Source organism: Portunus trituberculatus, chromosome 50, assembly GCF_017591435.1.
Source record: "Portunus trituberculatus isolate SZX2019 chromosome 50, ASM1759143v1, whole genome shotgun sequence".
NCBI classification, from domain to species: Eukaryota; Metazoa; Arthropoda; class Malacostraca; order Decapoda; family Portunidae; genus Portunus; species Portunus trituberculatus.
The window spans coordinates 24,409,774-24,428,674 of record NC_059304.1 but is presented as its reverse complement, the minus strand read 5'-3'; the positions used below and the strand labels follow the sequence as shown (position 1 = coordinate 24,428,674).

The window sequence follows — 18,901 nt, the reverse complement described above, 5'->3', positions numbered from 1 at the left end:
TGAAGATGTCTACAGTCCAACCTTCCTTTGGCTACTTTCTTCCATCACCTCGTTACTTGCCTCTTCAAACTCTTTAAATCACCATCACCATACCTCCTACCCATCTCTCTCTCTCTCTCTCTCTCTCTCTCTCTCTCTCTCTCTCTCTTTACTTTTGTCTTCTCCGCATCTATCTCTCTTGTTTTTTATGTTTATCAGATTTCTTTTCTTCCTCCATTTCTTCATCCTGTTCTTTCCTTCTCCGTTGCTGTCCTCCTCTCTCTCTCTCTCTCTCTCTCTCTCTCTCTCTCTCTCTCTCTCTCTCTCTCTCTCTCTCTCTCTCCTTCGTAACATAAGAATAGAAAGACAAAAAACAAAAAAACTGTATAAGACACGTGTACTTACATAAGGCAGCTACTCGGTGTCTCATTATCTCTTTCCGTCTTGATTTTTAATAGATCTATTACTCAAAATCGAGCCATGTTTTTGTCGTCTTTTCCTGTTTTTTAGCTTTATTTCATGTTCATTCTTTTTTTCGTTATGCTTTCTCTTCACAATCGTCAGTTCTCATATTTTTCTACTTCGAATGAGTTTAGCTGACGTGTTTGCTTAGAATCGAACCGTTTTTGATGTATTTTTCCCCTCCCGCCTCGCCAGAAGGGTCACGGTGATTGGCTGCCGGGAAGGTGATGTAACTTTCGGCAGCCAAACACGTGAGTGTGTAGGAATGACGCCACTGGCTCGGCCTGGCGACGTGTTGTTGGCGTGTGATGGTGTTCTCATTTGTCCGTGTTGAATATACCGTGTTGAGTTATGGTTTCCCTCCACGCCTTTCCCTCCGTTACTCTACGCCAGTTTCCCTAAATTCCTTTCTCCTTTCTCTCCATTACATCCTGAAGATTTTCCATGATTTCTCTTGGCCTCCTCCTCCTCCCTTATATCATTCCTTCCGTGTTTGTTGTTGCTGCGCCTCAACTTTATCAATTAATCACTCCTCCCATATCTCTCCGTCCACACTCTCTGCCTCAGCCTGCCTGATGCTCTGGCTCACCTTCCACAACACTGAGCTGCGGACTTAATGCGTCGTGATATCAGGTTAGGACAAGTTTAGGCGAATACTTGTGAATGTAAACAAGTTGTAGGTTAGTTAGGAGGAGAAAATTAAGGTGATTTCATTCTTAGGGGGTCAGGGTCTTTTTAATTACTTTATGGAAGGATGTAAGCAAAACAAGGTGAATTCTCGGTGCATAAGGATTGGAACTAGTTGAAGTGTTTCCATCAAAGATATGCTGTACAACTTGTGTGTGACTGAGGACAATAAGATGTTTGTATTTTTAAAAGTTTGGTTACCCAGAAGATGGCTTTTAAAATGAAAGTTTGAAGGAGTTTTGCTTGCAGTGTATGTCGCTCGGAGCAAGCACGGCCTGCTGCTGCTTCTACTGCTGCTGCTTCTGCTGTTACTGCTGCTGCTGGTGCACGGTGTGGGGAGAATGCACTAGATTGTGTGCACTTTCCCGTGTTGTGTACTGCCATATTATTTTGGGTCGAGTTACCTTATGGATATTAGTTTTTGGGGTGCTGGGATAGACAAACATTTTTTTTTATGAAAGTATACATGCGCCACGGGGATGCACATCATTATGGATGGATATTAGCTTGGGGTGTTGAGATCGGTAAACTTTTTTTTCCTGAAACTCAACATAAGGCGGTCACCATTCCGTAGGTTTACTATGTGTGTGTGTGTGTGTGTGTGTGTGTGTGTGTGTGTGTGTGTGTGTGTGTGTGTGTGTGTGTGTGTGTTTGTGTGCGTGTGTGTGTGTGTGTGTGTGTGTGTGTGTGTGTGTGTGTGTGTAGAGACGAGTATGTGTAGCAAAATTGTCCTTGATCATTTTGTGACGCATAACGAGGGAAGCACGGGGGAGAGATTTGTTTATTGAGGTGGGACTGTTTCGCATTTCTTGAAACATGTGATGAAGGGACGAGGTAATAATTGGAGTTTTATCAGTTTGAGATATATATATTTGAATAGTTCACTTTTAAGAATAATAGCAATTCAGCATTTTTCTTTTACCTTTTTCCCTGTAATTTGCGTCGCGCACCCTTTACCAGACTCGCTAAGTGCGTACGTAATAGAAGGTTTGTTTAGATGCATTACCAGAGATATCCGTGCCTGGCTACCATTTACTGCAGGTAACGTCTCTCTATTATTCCTTCCACACTCCCTCGACTTCACTCTATATCTGTTGCTTCACATGCCCATCCCACATGCTCCCCTCCACACCACCCCACTCTTATCTTTCTTTCTCCCTCCACAATCTACCACTTCCATTTTTACTCTGACACACACACCCTCCTTCCAATCCATATCTGCTCCTTCCCTCTCCTCCCAAACTATCTCCAGCACACCTGTCTCTCTTCATACTTCTCACCACACCTGCTCCTTCAGACTTGCTGGGCCACAGATTTCCCTCTGGATCTTCCCCTTGCTTCTTCCTCGCCTCCCCTAGCCACCCGCTGCAGCCAGTCATCGAGGAGGCCATTGGGTCACTAGTCAACGGCTGATGCGCGAGCAGGGTGGTGGTGGTGGTGGTGGTGGAGGTGGTGGTGGTGATAGAGGTAATAGTGGTGGAGGTGGTGGAGGCCGACCCTTGCTAGCCTGGCTGGCGTGGAGGTCGAGCGAGAAAGCAAGAGCCTCAGTGGTCTGGAAGTCGCGAGAGGAAGCACACGCCCGCTCCGGCTCCGCGCCTTCCCACGCGCCGGTCCAGCACACCTGTGGCCGCGCTACCTGTGGCTTTTTTCCCCTGTCTGTCCCAAGCTGTATCCTCGCTGCACTTTATCGCCTGTATCATTCTTGCACCGCCATCACACTGCGCCCTGCTCCCGCCCGCGTGAAATAGATATTTTCATGTGTCTAGGCAACTTGTTTGTGTCGAAAGAAGGGCGGAAAGACAGATCACCGCCGGGAGGACAGCGAGAAAAGCGGAGGGGAGGCACTACAGATATCTTGTACTGGAAGGAAGCGTGAATACCCGTGCTACTCCAGTACTGATAAACAGCCAACCCCTCGCCCTCCCTTGTGTGTGTGTGTGTGTGTGTGTGTGTGTGTGTGTGTGTGTGTGTGTGTGTGTGTGTGTGTGTGTGTGTGTGTGTGTGTGTGTGTGTGTGCGCGCGCTCCAAACATTCAATAACCAGGAAGGCATTGTTGAGGTTCTTCACAGAGCTACAGCATCATGAAGACAGCGACAGGGACCAAGCCCTCTTCCTCCTTCCCCCCCTGAGCCACCCGTGCGGAACAGTGAATGCCAACACGAGGTTCACAAAAAAATATATAAAAAAAAACGATTCATAGAAGCAGAAACAAAAATACCCACTGGAAAAAGTAAACTGGTCAGAAAAATTCTCAACACAAGAAAGTTTCTCTCCATAGTACGAGGATTTTTTCAAAACCCGAGAGAAAATTCCCAAACGGCTAAATTCCCAGCGGGGAAAAAGAAAAGGAAAAAAACTGGCAAAATATAAAGAAAAAAAACAAAGCGTTGAAGGGGAAAACTATTGTGTAAAGCGAAGCAGTAATATTCTTCCTACAACACTTATATACATATATGCTGGAAACAACAACAATAACAACAACAACAGCAACAACAACGACAACAAAAGAAATAAGGACCACCACGTGTAGGCTTACTACTGACATTTTCACATTTTCGTGGCTTTGCTTATGTTCTTAAATTACGTTCTTATATTTCTCATTTCAAAATTCCCCACAGCGACTTGAACCATTTCTGAGACCTATCCAGGCACTGAAACACTCGTCATCCTTGCCACTCCTTGTCACTCACTCCTCATACAGAACAATTCACTCCCAAAGAACCACAATTTCATGTTCATTTCCTTCTTTTCAATAACAAAAATAATGAACACTTGAGAACCGTAAAACCAAAATTACTTGCCTGTTTTTTTTTCCTTTTTAGAGTTTTGAATTACGAACATTTTAAAACAGTAGCACCAAAATTACAAACCCATTCTCTATTGTAGAATTTAGAATACGGAACATTTTGAGAACCAGAGAACGAGAAAAATATTACTAAAAGGGAAACAAAAACTGACGTCACTCATCTCACTTAAACCAAAAGAAATTATAGTAATAAAAAAAGAAAGAAAGAGAACATTAGAGAACTATATAACCCAAGTCACGTGCCCGCTAACTCTCCATTGAATCACAAGAACAAAAACCACTGTGGCCATTGCAAGAGGAATCGTTTGTGGTCCTTAGAAACACAGCACAGTAGAAGATATCGGAGAGGAACGTTTGTGGTTCTTAGAGACACAGCACAGTCAGAGGTGTAAGAGAGAAACGTTTGTGGCCCTTGGAAACTTTAGAAACACAGCAGTCAGAGGTGTAAAAGATAAACGTTTGTGGCCTTTGGAAACTTTAGAAACACAACAGTCAAAAGGGTAAAAGAGAAACGTTTGTGGCCCTTGGAAACATTAGTCAGAGGTGTCAGAGAAGAACGTTTGTGGTCCCCAGAGAGGTGTGGAGGGGAAAATTTGAGTGTCGGTAGGGCAGTCAACAGCCTCAGCTACCACAGGTGAATGAACGGCAGTAAAGGCAATGTGAACGGTCAACGCCTCGTGCAGGAAGAGTCGAGAGGGACGAAAAATGACCAATAAACATTGATCACTCTGCAGCTGAGACGAGAAGCCGCTGTTTTCACAACGGGTGGTGTTGCAAGTAAGTCGCTTCTTCTGTGTGTGTGTGTGTGGGGGTAAATGGGTGGTTGTGAGTGTGCGTGCATGCGTAGATAGGCTGGTGGGTGTGTAAATGTGTGTGTTTTTGCTGAATTTCAAGCGTGTTTTTGTGGTTATATTATTTCATCTCTCTCTCTCTCTCTCTCTCTCTCTCTCTCTCTCTCTCTCTCTCTCTCTCTCTCTCTCTCTCTCTCTCTCTCTCTCTCTCTCTCTCTCTCTCTCTCTCTCTCTCTCTCTCTCTCTCTCTCTCTCTCTCTCTCTCTCTCTCTCTCTCTCTCTCTCTCTCTCTCTCTCTCTCTCTCAATCTCATCCTCGTCCCTATTATACCCCAATACCCCTTTCCCCCATCACCATCCTCGTCACCTCTCCCTCTCTCCTTCTCCCTACCCCCCCACCGCCACAATAACTCACCTGCATGACGTGTCCTCTTTTGTCATAATGAGCCTCATTCTCAAAATTTATCACACCTGATGCTTCTCCGATGAAACAAAAAATAAAACAAAACATAAATGAAAAGATGAAAAAATGGTTCATTCATGCGTATTAAATCCACACACACACACACACACACACACACACACACACACACACACACACACAAAACCTCTCTTATCCACTCAATCGTGATTTTTATTTTGTTTTTTTTTCATGACGCTGACGAGTTTGTTATCAAAATTATATACATACAAAAAAGTTTATCTGTTTTGCTTTATCTTGCTCTGGCTGTGATTAGTATAGTGTCTCTCTCTCTCTCTCTCTCTCTCTCTCTCTCTCTCTCTCTCTCTCTCTCTCTCTCTCTCTGGTGTTTGTTATTGATTTCCGGGAAAAAATTCAGCAATGGCTTTATTTATTTTTCGTCTCGTCATCTCCCGCCGCCATCCTGCCTGTCTATGTTATGGTTTTTGCTCAACACCTTGTTTTCCGTGGACAACGACCAGGTAAATATTTGTCACCTACTCCACTTATGTTGTCACGACCACCCGTCCCTCCCCTCAAACCTCCATCCCCCTCTCTTCCCTCCCAGACTTCTCTCTCCTCGCTGTCCTCTCATACTCTCTCCATTCTCAACTTAATTTACAATCACCTCCCTCCTGGCTTCCTCTCTCCTCGTCTTAGATTCTTTCTGTCCTTTCTTCTGTCTTACACATTTTTTTTTTTTTTGTTTCTTTTATCCTTTTTCATTCTCTTTGCTTTCCTTATTTTTTTTCATATATAGTACTTTTATGGTCCATGTATTACCTTTTTTATTCTCTCTCTCTCTCTCTCTCTCTCTCTCTCTCTCTCTCTCTCTCTTTCTTCCATTTTTGCCTCTTATTGTGCATAATATCTCCTTCTTGTATCATTCTTCTTCTCTCCCTTCTCATTTTACCTCTTTCTTTTATTGCATTTTTTCTCTTTTTCATTCATACATTAATCTTCTTTTTCCTCTCCTTTCTTCTTTGTCTTCTTTTTTTTCGCCACATCTTGATCACACTTCTATATTGCGTTTTTTTTTTTTTTTTTCACCCTCCGTCCTCATTTTCTTCCTCGGCGTTTCTCTCCTTTTCACTTTCGTTTTTTTCATCCGTTCTTTATTCTTTTTCTTCATAACACTATATTTTTCTTTCTTTTATCTTATTTTTTCGTCTTTGCTTTTCAAAACTCATTCTTACTTCCATTCCATCTCTGTTGTCTCACTCGTCACCTTTCCTGATGAGTGATAAAAGAGAGAAAAAAGAGATTCACCGGCAAGAGATTAGGCTGAAAGTTAATAGTGTTTGATGTGCATCCGTTGTTGGCTAAAAGAAATTGAAGATATATTGACAAATTGCTGTATAAGAGACTGGCTAAACAAAAATAGAAAATATTGCTTGATACACGACTGTTTGTGATTAAGGAAGGAGATGTGCACTGGCTTCACCAAATTAACCCCTTTAATACTGGGACGCATTTTTACTTTGATATTTGGGTATGATTTGACCATTTTATTCGCATTAGGAAGGGTCTATGAAGGACAAAAGAATAATGGCCAGAGTCTTTATTATTCTAATCACAACATAAGTTTCTGAAGCTGTGTAAAATCGCCAAATAGTAAGCAGAATAAATTATCAAAACGTGTCCTAGTACTGAAGAGAACAAAGATAGCATGGTGTACCTGTATGCCCTGAGAAAATACTGAATGATTAGAACATATGTGAACAAAAGGCGCTTCATAAATAAGATTAGAAGAGAAAAAGGGAGAAGGAGAAGCGAATTTGTGTAAATCAAAGAGAATGTATTCACAGATAAAGAAAGTATATGTACGTTCTTAAAGGCAAATAGACATAAGCATAACAGTAAATAAAGCTAAGAGAGAGAGAGAGAGAGAGAATGTGTGTGTGTGTGTGTCTGTGTGTGTGTGTGTGTGTGTGTGTGTGTGTGTGTGTGTGTGTGTGTGTGTGTGTGTGTGTGTGTGTGTGTGTGTGTGAGTGTGTGAGTGTGTGTGTGTCCCGGATGTAAGTAAATCAAGCACACAGGTCCCCTTTATATTCCTCTCTTCAAAGGCTACCAGATCCGAGATAAACATGAAAATACGCTCTCTCTCTCTCTCTCTCTCTCTCTCTCTCTCTCTCTCTCTCTCTCTCTCTCTCTCTCTCTCTCTCTCTCTCTCTCTCTCTCTCTCTCTTTTTTTTTTTTTATTTAAACATTATCTTATACTTATACATTTTACAATAAATCAGGTATATAAGGAGATTTAGACATAAAGCTCCTTGTGTTGGCAAGGAACTATTCTAAACGTCTTTTTCTCGTTAGTATATTGGTTTGACACCTCACTCACTGCACTACACTTCACAGCACTAGCCGGGCAGGAGAGCGCTTCTCCAGACATTGGCGGCCACTTTTGTCTGCTGAGTTGATAGTCCCGCTACCTCAGCAGGCGTGGCCACCGTGAACTGATTCCACAGGCGCGCTGCCCTGGCTCTGAATGTTCGCTGGTGTTGTGAGGAGCGGGAGAGGCACCAGTACCTGCTGGTCCCCATCCGCTGCTTGCCTCGTATTTCTCCCGGGTGGGTGTGGCGGCAGGCTGAGGCGGGAGAGGTGAGGTGTATGTAGCACTTGAGCTTTGTGGCACACCGTCAAGGTTGCCACGTCCCTCCAGTGCTCCAGTGACGTGATACTTGCCACGCTCTCCTCGTCTTCCCCCAATAGACGAAGAGCGCGCCTCTGTATCGCGTCGAGCCGGCTGGTGTGGGTATGGGCGCTGGACATCCATGTCAAGGCACCGTACTCCATACAGGGACGGATTTGTGCCCTGTAGAGTGAGGATGCCTCGCGAGTGCAGACTGCCAGCCATCCTGCGCAGGGCTGACACACGCTGAGAGGTCTGGCGGGCTACAGACGTGATGTGGGTGTCGTAGCGCAGCTCACGATCCATGGTGACTCCCAGGATCTTGATGTGTTCCTGGAGAGGCAGCTGCTCGCCCTCAAACTGTAGTTGTCCTTCCACGGCCTGAGAGGCGGCAGGGGATCGTGAGATGACCATGGCGTGTGTCTTGTCCGGCGCGAAGGTGACTTGCCACACCTTCCCCCACTCTTCTGCTGCCTTCAGCTGGCGGTTGATGTTGGCCACGGCGCGCTGGCTGTCCTGGCGGCAGTAGGAGAGGGAGATTGTGCAGTCGTCGGCGTAAGCCTTGACTGCAGGAAGCTGGCGCAGGAGATCGTCTATATACACATTCCACAGGACTGGGCCAAGCACTGAGCCCTGTGGAACTGACGCTCCTATATTGGTGGGTGATGAGGTCCGCCCATTGACGACGGTTCGAAGTGTCCTTCCTTGGAGGTAATCCTCGAGTAGCTTCAGGAGACCGCCGTCGATGCCCTTGGCTTGGAGCTTAGTCAGAAGACCCGCATGCCACACTCGGTCATAAGCCCCCGCGATATCAAGGGCCACTACGAGCGTGTCCAGGCCTTCGTCAAGGGTGTCCTGCCATTCCTGGGAGAGTAGGAGAAGGAGATCGGAAGTAGATCGACCTGGCCGAAACCCGAACTCTCTCTCTCTCTCTCTCTCTCTCTCTCTCTCTCTCTCTCTCTCTCTCTCTCTCTCTCTCTCTCTCTCTCTCTCTCTCTCTCTCTCTCTCTCTCTCTCTCTCTCTCTCTCTCTCTCTCTCTCTCTCTCTCTCTCTCTCTCTCTCTCTCTCTCTCTCTCTCTCTCTCTCTCTCTCTCTCTCTCTCTCTCTCTCTCTCTCTCTCTCTCTCTCTCTCTCTCTCTCTCTCTCTCTCTCTCTCTCTCTCTCTCTCTCTCTCTCTCTCTCTCTCTCTCTCTCTCTCTCTCTCTCTCTCTCTCTCTCTCTCTCTCTCTCTCTCTCTCTCTCTCTCTCTCTCTCTCTCTCTCTCTCTCTCTCTCTCTCTCTCTCTCTCTCTCTCTCTCTCTCTCTCTCTCTCTCTCTCTCTCTCTCTCTCTCTCTCTCTCTCTCTCTCTCTCTCTCTCTCTCTCTCTCTCTCTCTCTCTCTCTCTCTCTCTCTCTCTCTCTCTCTCTCTCTCTCTCTCTCTCTCTCTCTCTCTCTCTCTCTCTCTCTCTCTCTCTCTCTCTCTCTCTCTCTCTCTCTCTCTCTCTCTCTCTCTCTCTCTCTCTCTCTCTCTCTCTCTCTCTCTCTCTCTCTCTCTCTCTCTCTCTCTCTCTCTCTCTCTCTCTCTCTCTCTCTCTCTCTCTCTCTCTCTCTCTCTCTCTCTCTCTCTCTCTCTCTCTCTCTCTCTCTCTCTCTCTCTCTCTCTCTCTCTCTCTCTCTCTCTCTCTCTCTCTCTCTCTCTCTCTCTCTCTCTCTCTCTCTCTCTCTCTCTCTCTCTCTCTCTCTCTCTCTCTCTCTCTCTCTCTCTCTCTCTCTCTCTCTCTCTCTCTCTCTCTCTCTCTCTCTCTCTCTCTCTCTCTCTCTCTCTCTCTCTCTCTCTCTCTCTCTCTCTCTCTCTCTCTCTCTCTCTCTCTCTCTCTCTCTCTCTCTCTCTCTCTCTCTCTCTCTCTCTCTCTCTCTCTCTCTCTCTCTCTCTCTCTCTCTCTCTCTCTCTCTCTCTCTCTCTCTCTCTCTCTCTCTCTCTCTCTCTCTCTCTCTCTCTCTCTCTCTCTCTCTCTCTCTCTCTCTCTCTCTCTCTCTCTCTCTCTCTCTCTCTCTCTCTCTCTCTCTCTCTCTCTCTCTCTCTCTCTCTCTCTCTCTCTCTCTCTCTCTCTCTCTCTCTCTCTCTCTCTCTCTCTCTCTCTCTCTCTCTCTCTCTCTCTCTCTCTCTCTCTCTCTCTCTCTCTCTCTCTCTCTCTCTCTCTCTCTCTCTCTCTCTCTCTCTCTCTCTCTCTCTCTCTCTCTCTCTCTCTCTCTCTCTCTCTCTCTCTCTCTCTCTCTCTCTCTCTCTCTCTCTCTCTCTCTCTCTCTCTCTCTCTCTCTCTCTCTCTCTCTCTCTCTCTCTCTCTCTCTCTCTCTCTCTCTCTCTCTCTCTCTCTCTCTCTCTCTCTCTCTCTCTCTCTCTCTCTCTCTCTCTCTCTCTCTCTCTCTCTCTCGACGCCCCACCTCCTGAGTCCACCTCGACCCCAACCACTAACACCATGCCACTAAAGAAGAGGTCCCTCCTGTTGGGAGACACCAACTTGCAACAAATGCTGCCATCAGACCTGGAAGACTGCTCGATAAGAACCATCAAAGGAGCAAATGTGGACTTGCTAAGATGTTGGGTGACAGAAAAGCTAAACTGGACCCCATCTAAGTGTTACATATATGCTGGCTTGTATGACCTCATGAGTGATATGGACCCAGTTGTTATATTAGATAATATTACTGCACTGGTAGGTGATCTTAAAGAAAAAAATAATGAAATGCAAATATTTGTAAGCCAACTAGCACCGACGACTGTCTCAGATGAGTTTCAAGCCAAAATTGCAGATTTCAATGAACACTTAAATAGTTGGGGTAAATCTAATGAAATACCAATAATAATGACTGACTTAGCGTTTAAATTAGGAACTGGTGAAGTAGATGATATGTGTTTCGACTTAGATAGGGAGGCTTCTAGTTGCATTTTAAATAGATATGGGGTTGTTAGACTTCTCTCTACCATAAGCAAACAGTGTCCCACCTTCAAGCTTTCTTCAAATTGGAATAGCATTAGGAGAAGTGTTGTTGTGCACCCTGATATGAACCATAGGAAGAATGTCGAAACATTACCCATCATTAGACATAACAGTACTGGTGGAATAAACTCTTACACAAGCGGACACAATGTAACATCTCACAATCATAATGTAAAGGGTCATACTTTCAAGGGCACAGGCCGCAAGGTTTCAGCCTCTCCTAATACGGCCATTCAGTCAACTAGTAATGCAGCAGTAGCAGGCACACATGTTATCTCGTGCATCTTCTCATAATTTTGTACGAGAACATAGAGGAAGACAGAATAGGGTGAGACCAGGATGTTTTAATTGTGGCGAGTTTAACCACCAACAGGCACAGTGCCGTTTTGATTTCAAGCTGAGATGCCAGTCATGTAAACAGCTAGGACACAAAAGTCGACTATGTCAACATTATAATACATACTAGGAAGTAGGCGACGAAGATAATGCCGATAGTTCTAGCACTGCAAGGTTGAAGGATTTCCTGACTATCGAACATATTAACGCACAAAGTATACTAGGAAATATGCCAGAACTAGAATTGTTGATAGAGGAAAGAGATCCCGATGTACTGTGTGTCTGCGAGACGTGGCTCCTTCCTGAAACACCTGATGAATTTGTTAATCTTAAGGGCTATAATATTTACAGATGTGATAAAGGACGTGGTGGGGGAGTCTGCTTATATGTGAAGAATGTTTTTAATGTCACTCCTATTCATAGGAACATTTGTAAACCTGCCGGTGTAGAGGATGTGTGGGTGACGGTGCAATGCCGAAAGTTGCCATCTATCATTGTCGGCTGTCTGTACCGCCACCCAAAGGCAACCATTGAAACATTTGAGTACATCCATGACATTTTTAGATCGATGTGGTTAACTAATAAGAATTTTTATGTGTTAGGGGATTTTAATGATGATTTTATATCTGTTAACAGTAATCTTAAGAATATTTTAGCTAGTACTAAATTGTCTCAGGTAATTGAAAAGCCAACTAGAATAACTTCTCATAGTGCCACCTTACTGGATGTCATAATCACCAACAATTCTGAATCCATACTTAGTTCAGAAGTTGTTCCATGTCCTATTGCTGATCACGATTTAGTAACAGCTATGATAAACTTACGCAAGCCCAAACGTCAACCCGCAGCAACCAAGACCATTCGTCACTTGGCTAGCTACTCCTCAGCCTCTTTTCTTAGTTTGTTAGATAATGAAAGTCATACATTGCAACAAATATTTCAAACAGACAATGTAAATAAACAAGTATCTATCTTCACTGACACCTTTCAGCGATGCTTAAATGCATGTGCTCCATTTGTCACTAAAACCATCAGAAGACCTTATGCTCCTTGGATTAGCGATGATTTAAAATCAGTGATGAATGAACGGAACAGTAAACAAAAGGAGTTAAAACGTGATCGGCTCAACAATACACTACAAATCGAATATAAGAATCTTAAAGCGCAAGTTAAAGGAATGATCAGTACAGCAAGGAGGAGTATTATAACAAAGAATTCAATGACAAGAGAGGAGATATAGCAGCCACGTGGCGAGTGGTTCATCAAATTTTCCCTGGCAAGTCAAAGGACAATAATTGTGTCCCTTCTGGGAGTAGAGTGGACGAGTTAAACACCTATTTTGCTAATGTAGGCAACAAAACTTTTATAAAGACACAAAAGAGTTTGACTGAAGATAATGTAACTCTCCATAATGCCATTGCTACTTATAATTCACATCGCTTTAGACCACAGCCTATAGACGCTAGCACTGTAATCCTCACTATTAAACACCTAAAAGACACAAATTCTTATGGGGCTGATGGTATACCACTTCGATTTTTAAAAGATGCTTTACCTGTTATAACTCCATATCTCACTTGTATTATAAACACCTCAATTGTTACAGGCATTTTCCCAACAACATGGAAGCACGCCCTTGTAACTCCCATTTATAAAAGTGGAGCATCGGATGACCCTAGCAATTACAGGCCTATCTCTTTATTGTCAATTTTATCTAAAGTTCTTGAGAAAATTATAGCCGAGCAACTAGTTAACTTTCTTGAATCTCGAAAACTACTCAGTAATACACAACATGGTTTTAGACCAGGACTGTCAACAGTAACAGCACTAACCAAAGTCGTAATGGATATTTATGAAAGCATGGATAACAAGAAGATTTCTCTACTAACCCTATGTGACTTGTCGAAAGCTTTTGACAGCGTAAGCCACAGCATTTTGTTGAAAAAGCTATATGATATTGGCATTGATTCCTTTTGGTTTAAAGACTATTTAGCACACAGAACTCAGTGTGTTCGTGTTGGAGAAAACATTTCCTCAAAATTAGAAGTGTCTTTTGGAGTCCCTCAGGGGTCAATACTTGGGCCTATCTTATTTACGATCTATGTTAATGACCTTGCTACTCATATCAATGACTGCCAGCTAGTACAATACGCTGATGACACTCAGTTCATTCATTCAGATTCGATCGATAATTTAAATGAACTAATCAGACGAACAGAAGAAACTCTGAATAAAATAATAAGCTATTTTAATAATAATGGTCTCCTACTAAATGCCAAGAAGACACAGTGTATGTTCATTGGATCAAGAGCTCTATTGTCTAGAATACCAAATAACACCATAATACATGTTAATGATGCACAGATTAAGCCAAGTGATTCTGTTAAGAACTTGGGAGTTTATTTCGACAAGTACATGCTTTTTTGACAACCACATTACTGAGTTAGCCAAGAAAACTTTTGCGATACTTATGTATATTAATCGCATAAGAAACTTGTTTAGTACTAAGGCCAGAACAACTGTGATACAGACACTCGTCCTTAGCTTGATTAACTACGGCATGACGGTGTGGGGCACCACCAATAAAACTCAGCTAAAAAGAGTACAAAAAATACTAAATTTTTCTGCCAAAGTGGCTGTGGGTAATAGATCTAAGTATGACCATGCTTCTCCTATTTTAAATGAATTAAGATGGCTACAAATTAGCAAAAAATGTGATTACGAGCAATGTGTTTTTATGTTCAATATTCTAAAAAAAGAAATATCCTAGTTGGCTTGTCACCTTTCCAAGTGTGAATGATGTAAACCAGACAAACACGAGGCAACACAATCTACTGTATATACCCAGAACTAGCACTGACAACGGCCAGAGATCAATTTCTGTAAAAGGTCCGCGATTATGGAACGCCTTGCCCTCGTGTATAAAAGATATAGGAAATGTGTTCACGTTTAAAAGAAGACTTATAAACTTCCTTCTGAGTAACGACCTTCAGCTTTAATTGTGACACCACTAGTATTTCTCTTTCTATGTGGCAATTTTATGATTAGTGTTCTTATGTTTTACTGTATTTTAGTCTCATATTTTGAATTTTATGATGTTTTAGTAATAGTTTTACTGCTAGTTTTACCGCTAATGTTGTCTTTTTACACGATAGTTTATTAGCATGATGTTCTTATTTTATCGTATTTTAGTGTTATTACATGAATTTTACTGTCTTAGTAATCTTTTATAATTATGACACTTCATCATTATTCTTAATTTTAGCTATATCTGTATCTTGCTACGAGAATATTACAATGTACACCTGTAACAATAACCATCGTTAACAATGGAATAACACAATAAATTCTAAATTATAAATTCTCTCTCTCTCTCTCTCTCTCTCTCTCTCTCTCTCTCTCTCTCTCTCTCTCTCTCTCTCTCTCTCTCTCTCTCTCTCTCTCTCTCTCTCTCTCTCTCTCTCTCTCTCTCTCTCTCTCTCTCTCTCTCTCTCTCTCTCCACTCCTGACAAAGGACATTTCATATATCAATGTAAAACGAATACAAAGGAACCGTCCCACTATTTTCCATATGAAATACTTCTTACCTGGAAAATTAATTCTTCTGTACTACTGCATGTTTTTATTTTCATTTTCCTTTTACAATATCGGAATTACATTAGCGCTTTCATATGAGAGTTAAGTTCGGTACGATTGGGATGGATAAGATTTGGTTTGGATTACGTATAGTTTCATCCAGTTCGTTGATATCGCTTCTGATCTTTTCATTGTGTGTCTCGCGAGTTTTTTAACGATATTTCCTCCACTCAGAATTTTTCATATTGTCGGTGTCTAGATATTATTGAGTTCTATTTCTGTGTCTTATTTCATTTTACGTGACTTTGTTTTTTCGTTTTTTTTTTTTTTTTTTTTTCTTTCTCAGCCAAGCACTGGTTTAATATGCGACAGAGCTTCCATTCAAAGAGAGAGCCTCATGTCAACAGCCGATTCCATATTGTTAAGTATTTCAAAGAGCTCTGTGTTAAGTGCACTGATATTCTCTCTCTCTCTCTCTCTCTCTCTCTCTCTCTCTCTCTCTCTCTCTCTCTCTCTCTCTCTCTCTCTCTCTCTCTCTCTCTCTCTCTCTCTCTTTCTGTGTGTGTGTGTGTGTGTGTGTGTGTGTGTGTGTGTGTGTGTGTGTGTGTGTGTGTGTGTGTGTGTGTGTGTGTGTGTGTGTGTGTGTGTGTGTGTGTGTGTGTGTGTGTGTGTGTGTGTGTGTGTGTGTGTGTGTGTGTGTATTGGCTTCCGGCGAGTTACAGCATGTCATATATTCATGCACGTAAGAGTGAAATAAAAATAAGTAAAAAATGGCATTATAAACTCTTACTTAATAAAACATTGCAACTGCTCCCCATCCTGCGCTGTGTTATACCAGGGCGTTCCTAAGTAATGCTCAGTGTAATTTATTTGGCTGCTCCTTAATGACGCTCGTTTAAACAGGATAAACATATTACTGCCATGGACATGCAGGCTAACTAACTCCTGGATATATATATATACGTGAAGAGGTGCTGCAGTTAATCATGAGTGTTGGGGTAGGCTCTCTCTCTCTCTCTCTCTCTCTCTCTCTCTCTCTCTCTCTCTCTCTCTCTCTCTCTCTCTCTCTCTCTCTCTCATAACAAATCTCCGTGAATCCTGAAACAGACGGACAATTTTGCTTGCCACCCTTACATATTTATCGCAGCGATCTCTTCACTTGTCCGGATTTGCGTCAGTCTCGAAAGGAAATATGTTACCGAGGAGCTTTGCTTGTACGTCGGATGGAAGCGAAGCGACCTCTTATGAACCGCTATCGATCGCTTCACAAAGAGGATTCAGGACGTTATGGGGAGGAGGTTCAAACACGATTATTGTAGAAAATTGGAAAGAGAAAAGAATGAGAAGAAAAAGGTAAGAAGTTGTCGTTCTTCTTTAACCTTCCTCCTTTTTCTCGTCTTTGTTCTCCTCCTCCTTATCCTTCTCCTCCTCCCCCTCCTTGTCCTCGTCGCCTCTCTCCTCCTCCTCCTCCTCACTAATCAGGAAAACTTTCATTAATCCTCCGAAGGAAAAATCGAAGACGTTACAGCCAAGGGAAACAAAAATACCAAATAAGATTACCAGGTAAGACAACGAGAGGAGGAAGACGCGACCTCTCACTGTAAGAAGTTATCACACAGAAGGAAAAAAAAACTATTAGTATTACAAAAAATGATAAAAAATACGTAAACGGTAAAAGACAAGGCAAAAATATTGAATAGGAAATTGACACGAGACTACAAGAAGAGAGAAAAGCGGAAGACTCTACGTAGAAAATAAATAGAAATTGATAGAAAATAGAAAGAAAAAAAAGCTTCGTCATTAAGAAAAAAAAACGAGAAACGACAGCACTAAAGCAGGCCATCAGATGAAATTTGGAAAAAAAAAAGCAAAACAAAAAATAAACCACTTCGGAAAATGTTGTTCAAGAAAGTAAAAAAGGGTGGAATAAAATTATCAGATGAGGTCAAGTCAACAGGAATAAGAGAACACTGGACAAATGGAATCAATAACTTGACGGGAGAGAGAGAGAGAGAGAGAGAGAGAGAGAGAGAGAGAGAGAGAGAGAGAGAGAGAGAGAGAGAGAGAGAGAGAGACAGTATTGTATATACTGTATATAATGTACCATAACAAATAGTAGTATCCTTAGAATAGGTAGCAAACGATAGTGCATCTTTGGGTACATAGTAGAGAGAGAGAGAGAGAGAGAGAGTGTATAGTGGAGCGAGAGGAGGTAAATGGAAGAAGAGGAAGGTCAGGGTTACACAATCAAAACAAATGACAGTCGGAGAGGCGCCAATTATCCAGATGCCATTATCCGATCACGCCTTATAGAAAAATACGAGAGAGAGAGAGAGAGAGAGAGAGAGAGAGAGAGAGAGAGAGGAGTGAAGGAGTTATTGACACTTGTCTCGATCATTAGAAACGAAGGAGCGTGACGGTGACTCGTGGCTCTCCAATTTGTGGCTTATATAGTGCTATCTGCTAGGCCAACGGTGTGTGTGTGTGTGTGTGTGTGTGTGTGTGTGTGTGTGTGTGTGTGTGTGGCGAGAGCTTAGTGGTGCGGTGAAGGCGGTGGCGGTGGTTAACTTGTGGGTCTGTGTGTGTTATGTAAAGCGTAACTCTGCCTTTACTGAGTTACCCTGACGTTTATCCATTGGTACTGTCCCCCTTCTCTCTCTCTCTCTCTCTCTCTCTCTCTCTCTCTCTCTCTCTCTCTCTCTCTCTCTCTCTCTCATTATGTGTATGTGGAAGCAGGGGACAGCGGGGGTGTCTGTTGACTTATTCTCTTCCCAGAAACGCGCGGGACTTACATTGTGGCCATGGCAATAGTGGTAGCAGGAGGAGGAGGAAGAGAAGGAGTAAGTATGGGGATAAGGAGGAGGAGGAGGGAAAGGAGGGAGAAGTGTTAGCTGAGGTTTAGTAGCAGGAGGTAGTGGAGAAGGAGGAGGATTAACAGGAGGAGGAGGCGGAGGAGTTGGGGGGTGTTGGATGTGGTGTGAAGTGTTTGCAGGTAGGGAGACAGCGACTGGCGGTGCGTGGAATGTTGGTAATACTGCAGGAAGGATCAAGAGGGTATGGAGTGAGAACATTAGGTGCTTAACGTCAAGGGGGACAAATGTCAGTAATATCACCACATCCCCGTGCACGTCACCTCACACACGCCTGCCCTCCACTCCTTTCATCTCCGTCCCTCTAATCCTCATGCTTATAACCATCTCATTACTATCATAGCCCTCTACCACCACCACCACCACCACCTCCACCGCCGCCACCGCCGCCTCACTAAAGCCACTTCCTCTCTACAAACTACAAACCTTCACAAACATAACTTATTCCTCCCTCGTGTCGCAGACTGTAACTAAACTCTTCCCGCCTTTCTTTTTCCCTCACAACGCGCGTCACACACAGATGATATCGAAGCGACCTCTAATAGCGTCGATTTTTATCCGAGGTTTTCTCTCTTACTATATCTGGGAGGACCGCGGGAATAGAGGGCCAGGTTAGGTTTACACCGCACCATCTCTTTCATCTCCTTGCGCCGGCTTTGTCTGGAAGAGCATTCGTGTGTGCCTGATATATGTACGTTCAGGTGACACTTCTCCATTACGTGCGTAGATACATACATACATACATGCATACATACATACACACACAGTTACAGATATACATGTATTCTATGATGATAGGTGGATATATAGGTAGGTATGGTTGAGACAGGGAGCATCACGTGTAGGCTGATGGCTTCATCTTTTTCCTTGTGTTTCTTCTTATTGATCACTACAACATCCAAACATATGAATTTGATTAAGATTTACTAATTCTATATCGAACTTAATTCTTTTTCACGATGTAGTTAATCTTTATAAGAAAAAAATAAGTAAAGGTTAAAAAATGGAAGAGAAATAAAATTGCGTACAAACAAAATACATACATACATACATACATACATACATACATACATACATACATTCATACATACATACATACATACATACATATAAACAGCCAAATTTCTTGTGAAGGCGTTGCTATATGGTGTTGTTCGTCATGTTGTGTCTGGAGTGTGTTATTCACTTTTCCTTTGTCATTCATGGCGCATCGAATCCCGCGGCCCATTTCACTCGCTTGGTATTCACAAAAAGAGGAGGCTGTGACGGTTTTCCATTATAGAGTGTGTACTTGCGAGACGCGTAACACTGCCTTGGAGATTG

General features: G+C 43.0%; 1 protein-coding gene across 1 annotated transcript in view; it reads left to right on the top strand.

The window, feature by feature from the left end:
- The first annotated feature begins 2,064 nt into the window (after positions 1–2,064).
- The window catches only part of LOC123500075 (histamine H1 receptor-like), a 138,598-nt gene continuing 121,761 nt past the window's right edge, over positions 2,065–18,901 (top strand). Inside the window, 2 exon segments of the mRNA XM_045248717.1 lie at positions 2,065–2,782; positions 4,015–4,711. The gene's annotated coding sequence lies outside the window, so the exon portion shown is untranslated.